Below are 13,983 nucleotides of genomic sequence, written 5' to 3' on the forward strand. Positions count from 1 at the left end.
GGGAAGCTCAGATTTAATAGTTTATCCTTGTTAATTGAGAGTATGTGTATGGATAGAGAGAAGGGGGGATAGGAATCTGTAGAAATTAAGGAATCATCATCATCATTGTAGCAGCTCCTATTTTTGAGAGATTATGTGACAAACACCATTTATAAAAGCTCAACACGCATTATATTGCGTTGGCCAAAAAGTTTGTTCAGGTTTTTTGATGTTACGGAAAAACCCAAGCGAACATTTGGTCAACTCAATGATAACCGTGTGCGTTAAGTATTATTATTTTTATCCCTCTTTTATAGATGAAGAAACTGAAATCTGAAAATAAAAAATTAAGAGTACAGAAAATGGCTGCACCTTTTATGACTATACTGACAAATATGTAGTGCTGAGTAATGCTTTCATGTTTAACAGGAACCAAATTGTTTCAATATTTCCTGAATCCAAGAGGCTGATAAATGAGGCTGATCTACTTTACACAATGAAGTGTACAAGTATTTTCTGTAGATTTCATTATTTCCTTCAGATGTGTCAAGAGCAGCTCCAATCAAAACTGGGATATGAGACTGGGACAGTTCCCTTAAATGACTTCTAGGTATATAGTCTTTCTGATGGTTTTAAATTACTTCAGAGAAATCTGTCTTCTTAGTTACAAAGCAGAATTTCTCTGTAGGCCCTTCAGTTCAACAGGAATATCTGTTAACATGAAGGGTGTTTCTGAAGGAAGTAGGGGGAGAGACGCTACAAGATAGCCCTTGTTCTGGTTGGAATTGAAGAGATAAGGCTCCTACAGAGATTCCGGTGGACTGGTCTGTGAGGCAAGGACAGATTTAGCCACCAGAGGTCCTAGTCACATTCATCAGGGTTTAAATGAAATTCCAGGTTTTTTCACCTGAGGTCTTTTAACCCAGGAGACTGGACCTTGCTTATTCTCTCTTGAACACACAGGAGAATTCAGATTTGCGCGTTTCTAGAATTATCCAAGGCACTCAGTTGTGAGTGACTCAAGTCAGAAGAGAGAAAGAAGCTTATATATGCATTTATATTGTAAATGTATTTCTAGGAAACAATCCATCTCTGAAAGGGAACTTCGGATTGAGTGAATGTGATAGATAGCCATTAGGAGAGATGAAATTTCTAGGATGACTTCAGAGATTTAAGATTGCAGGTAAACTACATGTGTATATGTACACAAATGCTTACGTATGTATGTATGAAGTATGAAGTATAATTTAAAACCCATTAATCCATCTAGGATATTAAATAAAGTGACTTAGGAGACTACCTTATCTTCTCTGAGAAGTGTACCAAAAATTCTTAGGCAGTCAGCAAGGAAAATCAATTTTCTCTGAGCCATTCATGAACAGAGCTTAGTAAGTCTTGAGATGGTTTTCTATTTGTGGTGTTGTCTCAGTGACCTTGCTTTAAGGTTGTGTGGGGGAAGGAGGTTTTGTGGCAATTTTTTATATTTGAATTTACCCCCACACCCTATGAGTCATCAAAATACTGTTCAAATTACAAGTAATACAACAAATATTTACAAATCATCAACAATTTGCTTACGTCCACAGAGGAGCCAGGAAAATCAATAGAAGTCAAAGTCCTACAAAATTGTTCAGTTAAGCATCTGTAGCCGATAAAACATGCTGTGCCCATTGTAGGCACAGTGCAATGTAAGTGTGACCATTTCCCAATAGCTCCCCAAATGAATCACAGCTGCATTTGTTCACATCCCCACCCTGTCCTGTCAGAATGTTCCTGCGCATGCCCAGATCTGGACGTATTCCCTGTTACTCCCTTCACTTGAAATACTTGACTGTTTTCCCCTCCAAATCCTCCCCATTCTTGAAGTCCTAATTCTTCCATGAAGTATCTCTTCTGCTGGCCTGTTTACCCTCTACTGTGTAGTTTGTATCTGACAATCTACCTTAATTGTGTACACTTATGTTGCTACCTATTATTGTGTCTTTTAGCTGTTTCTTCAGCTAAGCTTGCAGTTCCTTAAAAAAGCCATGTCTTACGTTTTGTCCATCTCTTATGGTCTGTTTTAAGGATGGATTGATTTTGCGGAGGGGAAATAGTCACAATTTTAGGGTCTGAGAAAGTTCAGCCCTTAAGACAATAATGCTGCACATTCCCAGCAACTGTGTCACTGGAGGGCTAAAACATACTTACACTTTTTTCCAGCAGTTTTTGTCTGAGCTACACAGTGGCTGCGTCACATAAGAAGTGTTAGCTTTTGTTGAGCAATATGAATGAGAGGGGAGTAGACTCTGAAGTAACAAAAGCTTCCTTTGACCATGAAATGATTTATTTAAATAAAAAAATTCTTTTCTTCTGAAAGCAAACATTCACAGGCCATTGAACCACTGTAGGGGAAAATATGACGAAAGCAAGTCACTAAGAACGTGTTGGTCCGGCTGAAAATGATTACCCACTTAACTGCATCTAACCCTGTGTCCTCCTGGGGAGAGAGTAAACAGCTTCCCACCGTGGGAGCCCTGAGCCATTCGGTTCACATGGCTGTCTGCCTGTCACCTGGCACTCCACCTAATAGTGCTTTCTCCTGGAATTAAGGTGCAGTTATGCTCCTCCTGGTGAACCTTCAAAGCAGGAACGATCCACCACCAGGACTAAATCACCATGTGGCTGCTGTCTCCAGCAGCTGCCCTGCCTTCCCTCACTGTCATGCACACCAGTCCTTAGGAAGTCTGCCCATCCATTCAGAAGACAGCAGTCTTGCCCAGTGGGCAGAAACCTGTGTGGTTTTCTCACTTGAGGTCTTACAAGATCCCAGGACGTTTCTCTGAGGACAGTGGTTGTTGGGAGGACTTCCTCATGGTCTGAGTCTAAGTGACCCTTCCTTGGAGAGCCCCTTCCTGATCAATCATAGTATCTAATTCTTATGCTTAGTTGTATACAGCATTTCTATATTTTTATATTCCCTTCATAATACTTACGACTAATGGAAATCATCCTACTTATTACTTGTTTACTTTTCATTTTCTGTCTCCCATATGAGCATGTAAGCCATCACACAGGGCAGGGGTCTTGGTCTGTCCTGTTCACCACTGTGCCCAAGACCTCCAAGAGTGCTTAACGCAGAGTGGATGTACAAGTCTTATTTGTCCAAGGCCTGAATGATTGCCATAAGCTGAACCATCTGTCAAGAATGCCCCTCCCTTGAGTTTTGCTATAAGTCAGTAATATCATAGGGCTTCCCTAGTGGCTCAGATGGTTAAGAATCTGCCTGCAATATGGGAGACCCAGGTTCAATCCCTGCATTGGGAAGATCCCCTGGAGAAGGGAATGGCAACCCACTCTAGTGTTCTTGCCTGAAGGATCCCATGGCAGAGGAGTCCATGGGGTCACAAAGTGTCGGACACAGATGACCGACTAACACTTGCTAGTGATACAGTGCTTGAGGGGAAAGAACAAGGTAGCAAGAAAGAGCTCTGCAGTATTACAGCATTCCAAGCATGAAATCCCACACTCACCGATTCACAGAGTTCAAACACTGAGTAACTAGGTCAAAGTTATTCCCAGCTTAAATATACAGGTTACAACATAGTATCTCTGAAAGGAAGTGGACTTCACGATGTAAATCACACTCCAAGCATTATTCTGTAAACACTTAGTGAAAGAAATTAAACAAAGGGAACAAACAAATAGGATGCTACCAAAAAAATATTTTTTGTAAGGTTTGCATTAATTGATCCAAAGAGATGTCAATGTCCTTTCCTCTTTTCCTCTTCACTTGTCACTGCTGGCCCTTAGTTATTGCAGTGCAGCCCATCTTCATAATTAATTAGCCTCTCATGCTTCGAAACTGTAGCATAATAGGTCTCTCAACTCTAGACAGAATGAAGACTGAAATTTCATGTCAATTATGATCAGTGAACTGGTATATAGAAGAACTTAATGGGGGGGGGGGGGCGTCTTGAAAAGCAAATATTCTTAATAACAAACTTTTCCAGATCTATGTTTTTGTCCAATGTATCATTTTACTACTACAAAATTACAAAGGTTATGAATTGTCTCACTGGAATCCAAGAAAGAGAGAATACAGTCATGCTTTCACTTCATCACGAAGTTGCCAAATAAACTGACTTCTTTGGCGGTGGTGTATAAGGAACCCAGGACAGAGCTCTGGCCTATCATTGTTACAGTCTACCTTTGGGCAAGGTGGCTTGGCATATACAATCTTCTTATATAAGAAGAAGAATCCTGGGGATTAATTTTGAGCTCTGGTGAGCTCCTGGACTCAATAGACATAGTAAAGCAGTCTGTGAACAAAGTCTAATTTCTGCCCAATATTTAAAATGTAATTCAGTAGAGAAATCCACATATACTTTTCTCTGCTCTCTGTATTGAGGTTTCATTGAAAATGTTATAAGAAGATTCTGTAGATCAGATCATCTCAGGATTTCCCTTCACTCTAACAGTCTCTGATTGTCATTCCTGTGGCCGTTTGATTACTAAATTGTTTCTGCTGTGAGAGAATCATTCAAGCTATACAGGAGACAGAGCAATTAATTTACTGCTCCATTTCTGGCAAATTACTTCGCTAGTAAAAGCTCCTGGCTAAAGTTTGAGCTCTATGTGAATTTTAATCACCTTATCAGAAATTCTGTGGCGATAGTAATTTTAGCTCTTGCCATTTGGGTTTCTCTAAAAGTAATATTTGTGTTCTGTGCCAAGATAAACATACATACCATGTTTAATGGGTCTATATATTAACTGAAATGGGTGAGCTGCTGAATATATCTGCCAAATAGGGACACTGCTCTCTCCTTCTTGTCATCCTGCAGGCTTGCGTAGCACCAGTGTTCATATCTCTCACAAAGCTCTCCTGTACCATTCTTATCTTTTTATTTATGGGAATTGACTAATCAGATAAAAGCAGGCCATCTCCCAGTTATGCAACCTACTGTAAAATCCACAGTATCCATGACCCAAATCCCAAATGCCCAGCAAGCTGTTATAGGAAGAAGACTACTTTGCAAGCAAGTTCGTGATCATGAATATGAAGGAAGGAGAATAAATTAGATTTGCCTTTTAATGTGATGCCCTAATCCTAGTGTCTAAGATGAAAAAACCAATCAGCATTTTTTTTTCCAAATTTCTAATTGATGGAAGGCCTTTTTTCTAGCTGTATTTATTTCTAAATATCTAAAAAAAAAATCAGAAGCATCTAATGTACTAAATTAAAAGGCTGTTGTAAAGATACTTAGAATATTGTTTCTCCAATAGTTTATCCCAGTTTATCTGCATGTTCCCTTTGTATAACCTCCTCTTGTCTAAATGTACTCCTTCCTCAAATTCACCACATCCTCAATTTGAAGAATACAGATTTCCTGTCTACTCATCCTTAAAATTTTCAGCAGTTTTGTTAATAGCTGTATTTCTAAAGCACTCCTGTTTTGTCCAGAGGACCCTTAAGGATGGCACCATCCTACTGCAGTCTGAGAAGACACAGTATAATACTTGCATCCAATGCTTTGGGTTTAGAATGCTTTAGGAGATGAGCATGCAGCATTTGCAAGTCAGAGCTAGTCTGCCAAAGTTTTCCTCTGCTTTTGTAGCCAGTTCAAAATTTACAACAAAATTTGTTTTGAATTGGGAAACAGAGGATTCCATTTTTCTATCAGTCAGCTTTGTCTTCCTCCATTTGAATTGTTTTTATGTGGAACTGAACAATAGCTAAAACAGTTCACTGTTTTCCCAAAACCTCATAGAGGGGTAATTTCCCCAAAGACTAAATTACATACATAAAAACACTATCATAAGCACAGCTGACCAATTGATATTGTTTTGATAAATCAGATAGCTGCATCTGGTTTATCTGAAAGGGGCACATGTGACTCTCCTGAATCTTGAACATAAATTCCTGCCATCAAGCCTGCTCATGAGATCTGTATAGTGTCTGCTGGTGAGTCCTCTGATTACCAAAGTAAGACAGAGAACTCTACAGCCTTATTCGGTCAGGTTTTAGCTCCAGCTGATACTTAGATGCCTGTGATGAAAACTCTTTTACCATAACCTAATACAGTGAAAATTTTTTTCTTGAGAGATTTCAATATGTATATGCAAAGTATAATTCTGGCTAATGTATGAGACTATAAATCACCTGAGCTGAAATTCATTTGGAATGATGTCACTGAAACATGGACTCCCCATATTTGTAATAGAAGAGCTCCCACACAGAACACAGAGCAGAAGAGTTTCTGCTAACTTATAATAAATGTTCTTTCTGCATGTTCATTTTTCTAATTTAGAATTTAAAGTGCGATTTTTACACGGAAGGGTCGGATTTGGTAACGTGGCCCCCTGTGATTTGTAGTGGCTGTGTCTCCAATGGGAGGGAAGCAGGAGGCAGGGTGGTTTGCTGGGAAATGTTGAACGGTTGGCTCCCTGGAAAGCTACACACACACAAACACGCATACATGCATGTAATAGAAACTGTGCTGATACAAATAATACTAAAATATTTTTATAAAATATATATAATTTATATAAAATATTTTATAAAATAAAATATACAGTACCTTTTATTGTAAACTTCATGTACTGTAACTGATTCTCAGAGACTCCTTTTGTTTATTTTTGTTGAATTATTGTACGTACAGCGACTTCTAGTTTCAGTCCAACCATAACTGAACAAATAGAATTGATCTCAGTCCACTAACTCTTTTCTAAATAATTTTTCTTCCTTAAGTCTGATATGTGATCTGTTGTTTAACCATTTTCCACCCTAGTGCAAATTATATTCATTAAATTGAAAACTGTTTCAGCCTCAGCATGAGTTACATCTGAGCTTTATGGATTTGTCAGTGATGGGAGCAATTTGGCTGAGTTGGATGAGTTTTTGACTGCATAGAGAGCATTTCCCAGTAATTTTTTTGTGCTATGGATAATGTAATAGCTAAGGACATGACACAGTTTTAAGTTGAATCTGTAGTATCAACATTTTCCCCATTAGATCATTTTCCCCTTAAGATCATTGTCTTAAGATAATCAACAAAGTTAAGTCAAGTTCTGATTTATGAAGTTTTACAGTTTCTATGCTGTAAATACTCCTACAATGGCCAGTGTCCAGCTGCCAACATGATGTCACTAAACATACAGTTGGTATGGAATGGAATTTTATCTTTTCCCCCAAGTAGAATTTGAGGGAGATGTAAAATATTTACACCAAAGTTATTAGTGGTCTTTTATGGAAAGGTTTCAAATACTGAATATGATTATTCTTTAAGCATCATTGAGATATAAAATCTATTTGGAAAGGGAATAATCAAGATACTTAGAACCCACTTAGTATTTTTATTTCTATATTCTAATTTTTCATGGATTTATTTCCAAAATATGCTGTGCACTTCTCCATCTCTGTAACTAGAACAAAGTAGTAGAACCAAACAGAATCAAATAGTAGTAAGAGGCCACCACCATGAACAGAGTTTTTCTAATTCAGAGTTATTCACCAATGCACTTAGGGGTTACTGAGGTAATAGCTTGTTAGTCCTTTTTTCATATGGTCCCTTCTTATAAAAGTGCTCAATTTTCTCTTTCAGTAACTACTAGATATTGATATTGGATCTGTTTGCCATGGTTCTTGCGCTGCTTTTTCTTCCTCAGTCCCTCCATTCTTTTTAATCTGCTATCTGCAGCCCAGCAGTACTTCAGGAATACTTCAGTGACTATAATTTTCCTATTTGTTGAGTATGAGAGAACTGAGTTGCAAGCAAAATTAACCTTTGCAATTCTTAGAAAGTGACTTTAAGCAGTGAGTAAAATTAGGTGAAGAAGCAGCCTCTGCAAAGAGTAAAGTATGTGGGCCGTGCTCCCTGGAACAGTGCTTCTTGACATACACATTCCCTTGTTAAAGTTCAGATTCTCTTCACTCATTCTGTGATCCTGCATTTCTAACAAGTCCTCAGCAGATGCCAGTACAGGTAGGCAGCCTCTAAGATGCCTCCCAATAAAACCCCCTCTTTCCTGGTATCTATATTCTTGTGTAATTCCCTGCCTGAGTGTAGACTGGACCTTTTGACTGGTTTCTTAGGAATACAGTATGACAAAAATGATGGGATGTCAGTTCTGAGAAAATATTACAAAAAGACTGTTTTCTGTCTTGGGTACATTCCTCTACTTGCTGAGAGGAGACGCATCTGCCAGGCTGTGAGGTGTACTACTGTGAGATCTCCATGATAAGGAACTGATATCTCTGGACAATAGTTAGCAAGGGGCTAGACGCCAAAGAATTGATGCTTTTGAACTGTGGTGTTGGAGAAGACTCTTGAGGGTCCCTTGGAATGCAAGGAGATCCAACCAGTCCATTCTGAAGGAGATCAGCCCTGGGATTTCTTTGGAGAGAATGATGCTGAAGCTGAAACTCCAGTACTTTGGCCATCTCATACGAAGAGTTGACTCATTGGAAAAGACTCTGATGCTGGGAGGGACTGGGGGCAGGAGGAAAAGGGGATGACAGAAGATGAGATGGCTGGATGGCATCACTGACTTGATGGACGTGAGTTTGAGTGAACTCCAGGGGTTGGTGATGGACAGGGAGGCCTGGCGTGCTGCGATTCATGGGTTCGCAAAGAGTCAGACATGACTGAGTTACTGAACTGAACTGAGGCCTGCCCACTACTACTGCCTGTGTGAGTGAGCATGAATCAGTGAGGGGGCTGTGAAATGACTGCAGCTCCATCTGATGTGCTAATTGCAGACTTCAAAGAGACTCAAGCCAGAGACACTCGGTTTACCTGTGCCAGACTTCTGACTCACAGAAACTGAGATAACACATTTGTTGTTTGCCTTGGTAAAGTTTGGAGTATTTGTTACACAGCATGGATAAACATACATCAATGCCATTGGTATATGGGCTACACTTTGAGTAGCAAGGACCTATATATCTTTTCTATTTGTGGATAATTTGGGGTGTTAAATGCTGGACCACCATGTCTGTGGAATGCTACTCTCCTGGCATATTGTTTTATAGCTTGAAAAAAGTAAAAAATTGAGTAAATAGTGAAATATACATTGATGGAGACAAGAAATGTTAGAAAGAAGTCATGGTCGTCTTTGAGGGGCCATCTGCATCACCCACAGGACAAATGCATGGTTTATTATCCTGAAGGCGAAATGACAAATGATATCTCTGATATTTAGTGACACAGATGATGCTTTAAATAGAGATCACTTATAAATAATACTCCTATAATTTGAGGACCATAAAAAGTAGGGTATGCAATGATAAGATAATAAACTTAGATGTTAATATTCAGATAGCTTAAGAACTTAGAATACACTAAGACTAGTGACATCTTTGAGTTTTCAATACTGACAAGTTGACTAAATTTTAACCCTGCTTTTCTGAATTCATTTAATTTGAAGGATTCACTTTAATGTGTCCTCACTAGGGGAAAGAAAGGAGGAGATAAGGAAAGCAACGAATGTGTTTATTATCTCCTATGAACCAGACTTTGTGTTTCACATATTAACCCATTTTTTTAGAAAGGGCCTCTGTAGAATGGTCCTTGTGCATAGGGAATATAATTGAGACACAAACCTTTTGTTAGAACCATTCGTTTTTTAGCTAATGTTGATAATTTTATAATATTTGGAATGCTTCCTTTTATGATGAAGATCAGTTTTATTTTTCATATGATGCCTAAACACCAACTAAATATTCACATTTGGGAAAATTTGGGTGGGGCTCTCCAGAACATGAGTTGCAGCGCAGCAGTGATCTCACTCTATAAAGTGTGGCCAGTGAGAAACAACTCACTGATAATACACTGACTTTCTTATTTAGTGATTTTGTCTGATTAAAAAAATCTTTAGGAATATTAATAAACATATCTTCCATTTATTAGTTGCTTCTTATATATCATGTCTTAAATATTAACTTATATATTTAATGTCATTATCATAATAAATCTGTAAAGCTGATTCTCACTGTGGTTCGAGTCTGAGGTTGAAAGTTATCACTCCTGTTTCCCCATCTAGAAAAAAACGGAATAAACTGAAGATCAACAACTCTTCTTATATCCACCAGAGACTTAAGGTCACAGGGTAAACTGCTGCCCCCAGGAGACAAAGAAGTGGAAACAGAGAATCTTTGCTTACCAAGAACAGATGCCCAGAAGCAGAAGGCCCTGGCTGGAGTTAGTAGGAAAACTTAAAACTATAATTGAATTGCTGGAGATTCATTGTAGACTAGCTTGAGAGTTAAAAACTCCACGTTAAAAACTTCAGGGGAAGCCCCACAGTTTCATGAGTTTTATCTCCAGCAGCCCCACTAGGTCCCAACTTTCCCTGATGCTCTGATAGGGGCAGGAGCAAAGTAACCATTCTAAAATATGCCCAAAGCTCTCTATTCTCTTTCTCAGGGCCTGCTGTCAAGGAAAACTATTTACCAGAGCCTCACTGACTGGGGTTTTCCCAAAGCCTAACCAACCTTTCTCGTTGTTGTTTAGTCACTAAGTCATATCCAGTTCTTTTTCGACTTCATGGACTGTAGCCTGCCAGGCTTTTCTGTCCATGGGATTTCCCAGGCAAGAACACGGGTGGGTTGCCGTTTCCTTCTCCAGGGGATGTTCCTGACCCAGGGATCAAATCCTCACCTCCTGCATCTCCTGCATTGGCAGGTGGATTCTTTACTGAGCCACCAGAAAACCAACTAGGGGTGAAGAGAAACGCCCATCTCAGGCTCACAAAAAGACTGAGACCAAACCATGGACTCTAGACTGCCTCTCCTCCCTACACCATACACCATGTCAATAGGGCTCCTGAAAATAACGGGGACTGCAGCTGGAAGTCCCACAGGCCTCAGACTCTATTTAAGGAAACTCTAGGAAAACCCAAAGACAAAAAAAAAAAAAGACCAAAAAAGAAAAGATACTAGAGGAAATATTAGTCTCTGACACCTACAGCTAACAGTAAACACAGTTTAACTCCTATTCAGATAAATATAAAACCTCACATTTCGGGTCTCTCTCAGTTCCTTTTATATCATACACAGCTTGCAACAAAAAATTACAGGACATTCTGAAAAGCAAAAAGTCTGAAGAGACAAGTCATGCATCAGAACCAGACTCAGATATGGTACAGATTTTGATATTATTAGACTAGGAATTTTAAGTATGATTAGTTTGATAAGGAATCTAATATAGAAAGTAGACAACATGCAAGAAGAGGTGTGTCATGTGAGCAGAGAGATAACATTTGGACAAACAATCGAAAGGAAATGCTGTAAGTCAGAAACACTGCAACATAAATGATGAATTCTTTTGATGCATGTATCAGTAGACTGGACACAGCTAAGGAAAGGATTCATGAGCTCAAAGAGCTTAACAATCTCCTCAGCAATGTGTTGAAGCATAGCCTAAGAGGCTTACCAAAGCATAATTTAATTACCAATGGAGAGATATGCTTGTATGACCTGTAATTTACTACTAATTTGGCTCAGACTTATAAATTTGTAAGTTGACGTGTAGATTTGTGTTTTGAAGACCTGAAAATGATTTTGGCCCAGTGGAAAGAAAAACATCTCAAAGCTATGGTTTTGTTGTCCTGTTTGATGTTAAACGGCTTTGTCTCTAAACAGATTATTTCATATATCTTTCCTGAGAAATTACATAAACTCTAATTCTCTTTTGGGCCAGCTGTATCATCTTGCTGCTTTTTTCATTAAATAAGCTAAATAAATCTTCAGCAAATGCTCCCTCTATGTTTGTATGAGAACCATGTTTTTAACTACTTAAAAATTACACTTTGATAGGGTTGGAGGTTGCCGTCAAAATTCATAGTATGCCTGCCTGCTGGAACTTGTGAAACAGTTCCAAAGAAGGGGCCTTTGGAGTAAAATTCTGACTCTCCATTTTCTTCTGATTTGGTGCCTTTTATTCTGGTTTGCTTGCTTCATTATTATTGTTTTGGATCCTTGGCTAATAGTTACCAGTTTTGGTTAACTCAATGTTTAGGTAATGTCCATTTTCTCAACTGGGTACTGAACACTCCTGTATTTAAAAAAAAAAAAAAAGTATGCAAAACCAGCCAATTCCAGGAACTCATGCAATGAACCAAGAGGCCAGTCAAGGCCCCATAATCTATAAATGATTTCCTGTTTGGGGTAGCACTAACTGGCAATCTGGTTTTATGATGTATTCACTTGGGATCTCTATAGGATGATGGGAATCTATTCTCTGTTGGGTGAGAGATGACACAGAGTTTGGTCAGTTGGTCTATATTGTTTATCTTTTGTTGTGCTCAAATCCACGTAGAAAATATTATTTCCACTGAATAGGAGAAAAGCACTTTGAGAATGTGCGTTTTGTATTTTCTACCATCCTGTGCCTAGGGTGGTAGAACTGAAGTTTTAAGTCCTGTTGGTGGCTGTGTATTTGACAAAAACCTTTTACTGCTCACAGATAAGAAAATGAAATATTTCTCTACTTCTAGAATAAATTAAGTTATAGTGTCTTAGGAAAAAAGAGAATTTTCTCATTAGAGATACTAATAAATACTTGGAAAATTTAATATTCTCAGAATTCCAAGAATGTAAATTGAACTTTAATATTTTGAATGTACTGACATTTTTAAGGGAAAAAAAATCCTTCACAATGTTAGCTTAGAAATATCAAAGTGAATTTTTAGACATGAATTGGTTTGGTAAATTTAGGTTATAAATAACTAAATGTCTTTTCCTTGCTTTTTTCAATATGGAGACTAAACATGTAATTTAATTTTTCTTGCTTAAGATTTGGATTTATTTTCTAATGAAGAGACTAGTTAATGCTAACTTCCTGAATTCCTTTAACTGGTTTACTGTTGAAATAAGCTAAGGTTTCTTCCATATATTGAGATTAAGAAAATATGCAATTATGTATTCAACTATATTTTCTTGGGCTCCAAAATCAATGAGGATGGTGACTGCAGCCATGAAATTAAAAGGTGCTTGCTCCTTGGAAGAATAGCTGTGACAAACCTAGATAGCAGAGACATCACTTTGCTGACAAAGGTCCATATAGTCAAAGCTGTGGGTTTCCCAGAAGTCATGTATGGATGTGAGAGCTGGACCATGAAGAAGGCTGAGCGCTGAAGGATTGAGGCTTTGGAACTGTGGTTCTGGAGAAGTCTCTTGAGAGTCGCTTGGACAGAAAGGATGTCAAATCAGTCAATCCTAAAGGAAATCAATCCTGACTATTCTTTGGAAGGGCTGATTCTGAAGCTGAAGCTCCAATACTTTGTCTGCTGATGCAAAGAGCTGACTTACTGGAAAAGACCCTGACGCTGGGAAAAACTGAGGACAAGAGGAGGAGGAGGTGACAGGATGAGATGATTGGATGGCATCACCGACTTGATGGACATGAGTTTGAGCAAACTCAGGGAGATAGTGCTGGACAGAGAAGCCTGGTGAGCTACAATCCTTGTGGTTGCAGAGTCAGAAACAACTTAGCAACTGAACAAAAACAATATTAAGTTATAATTCTTAATCTTTTTTATTCAACTGTAATTGTGTTCTGTCAGTTCAAACATAATTTGGAGGATATTAATTATAGAACTTAATATAAATCAAGTTAATAAATAAAAAGTTATGGCTATAAATAATATCTAAGGAAAATAGAATTTTCAGATGTATCACCAGTTGTTATGTATATCATTGCTTTTTATTTACAGAGTGGCTGAATCTTTGGGTCATTTTAATAAACATATTTTTGCATCCACGAAAGTGTTAAAGGTGTACACTTGGCTGTGAAGATCTTATAAAGTAGTTGTGTAAGCTTTGCTGGTCTCCTTAATGCTTGTATATGATAGTGGTTACTCTCCAGTTTTTCTCTGAAAGGTTAGTAAGTTTGATTAAAACTTATGGCTTATATAGGTGGTTCAGACTAGACTAGAAATAATCATGGCAAAGAACTATAACTAAAATATACCTTTGCTTGTCAAAAAAGAAGAGTATTTTTGTTCGAAGTAAAAGTGGTT

The 13,983-nt window shown here is 38.2% G+C and overlaps 1 protein-coding gene across 1 annotated transcript in view; it reads right to left on the reverse strand.

Annotated features, from left to right (window-relative positions):
• Positions 1-13,983, reverse strand: part of LURAP1L (leucine rich adaptor protein 1 like) — a 46,467-nt gene that overhangs the window by 897 nt on the left and 31,587 nt on the right. The gene's annotated exons all lie outside the window — the stretch shown is intronic.

This window comes from Budorcas taxicolor, chromosome 8 (genome assembly GCF_023091745.1).
Source record: "Budorcas taxicolor isolate Tak-1 chromosome 8, Takin1.1, whole genome shotgun sequence".
Classification (NCBI taxonomy): Eukaryota; Metazoa; Chordata; class Mammalia; order Artiodactyla; family Bovidae; genus Budorcas; species Budorcas taxicolor.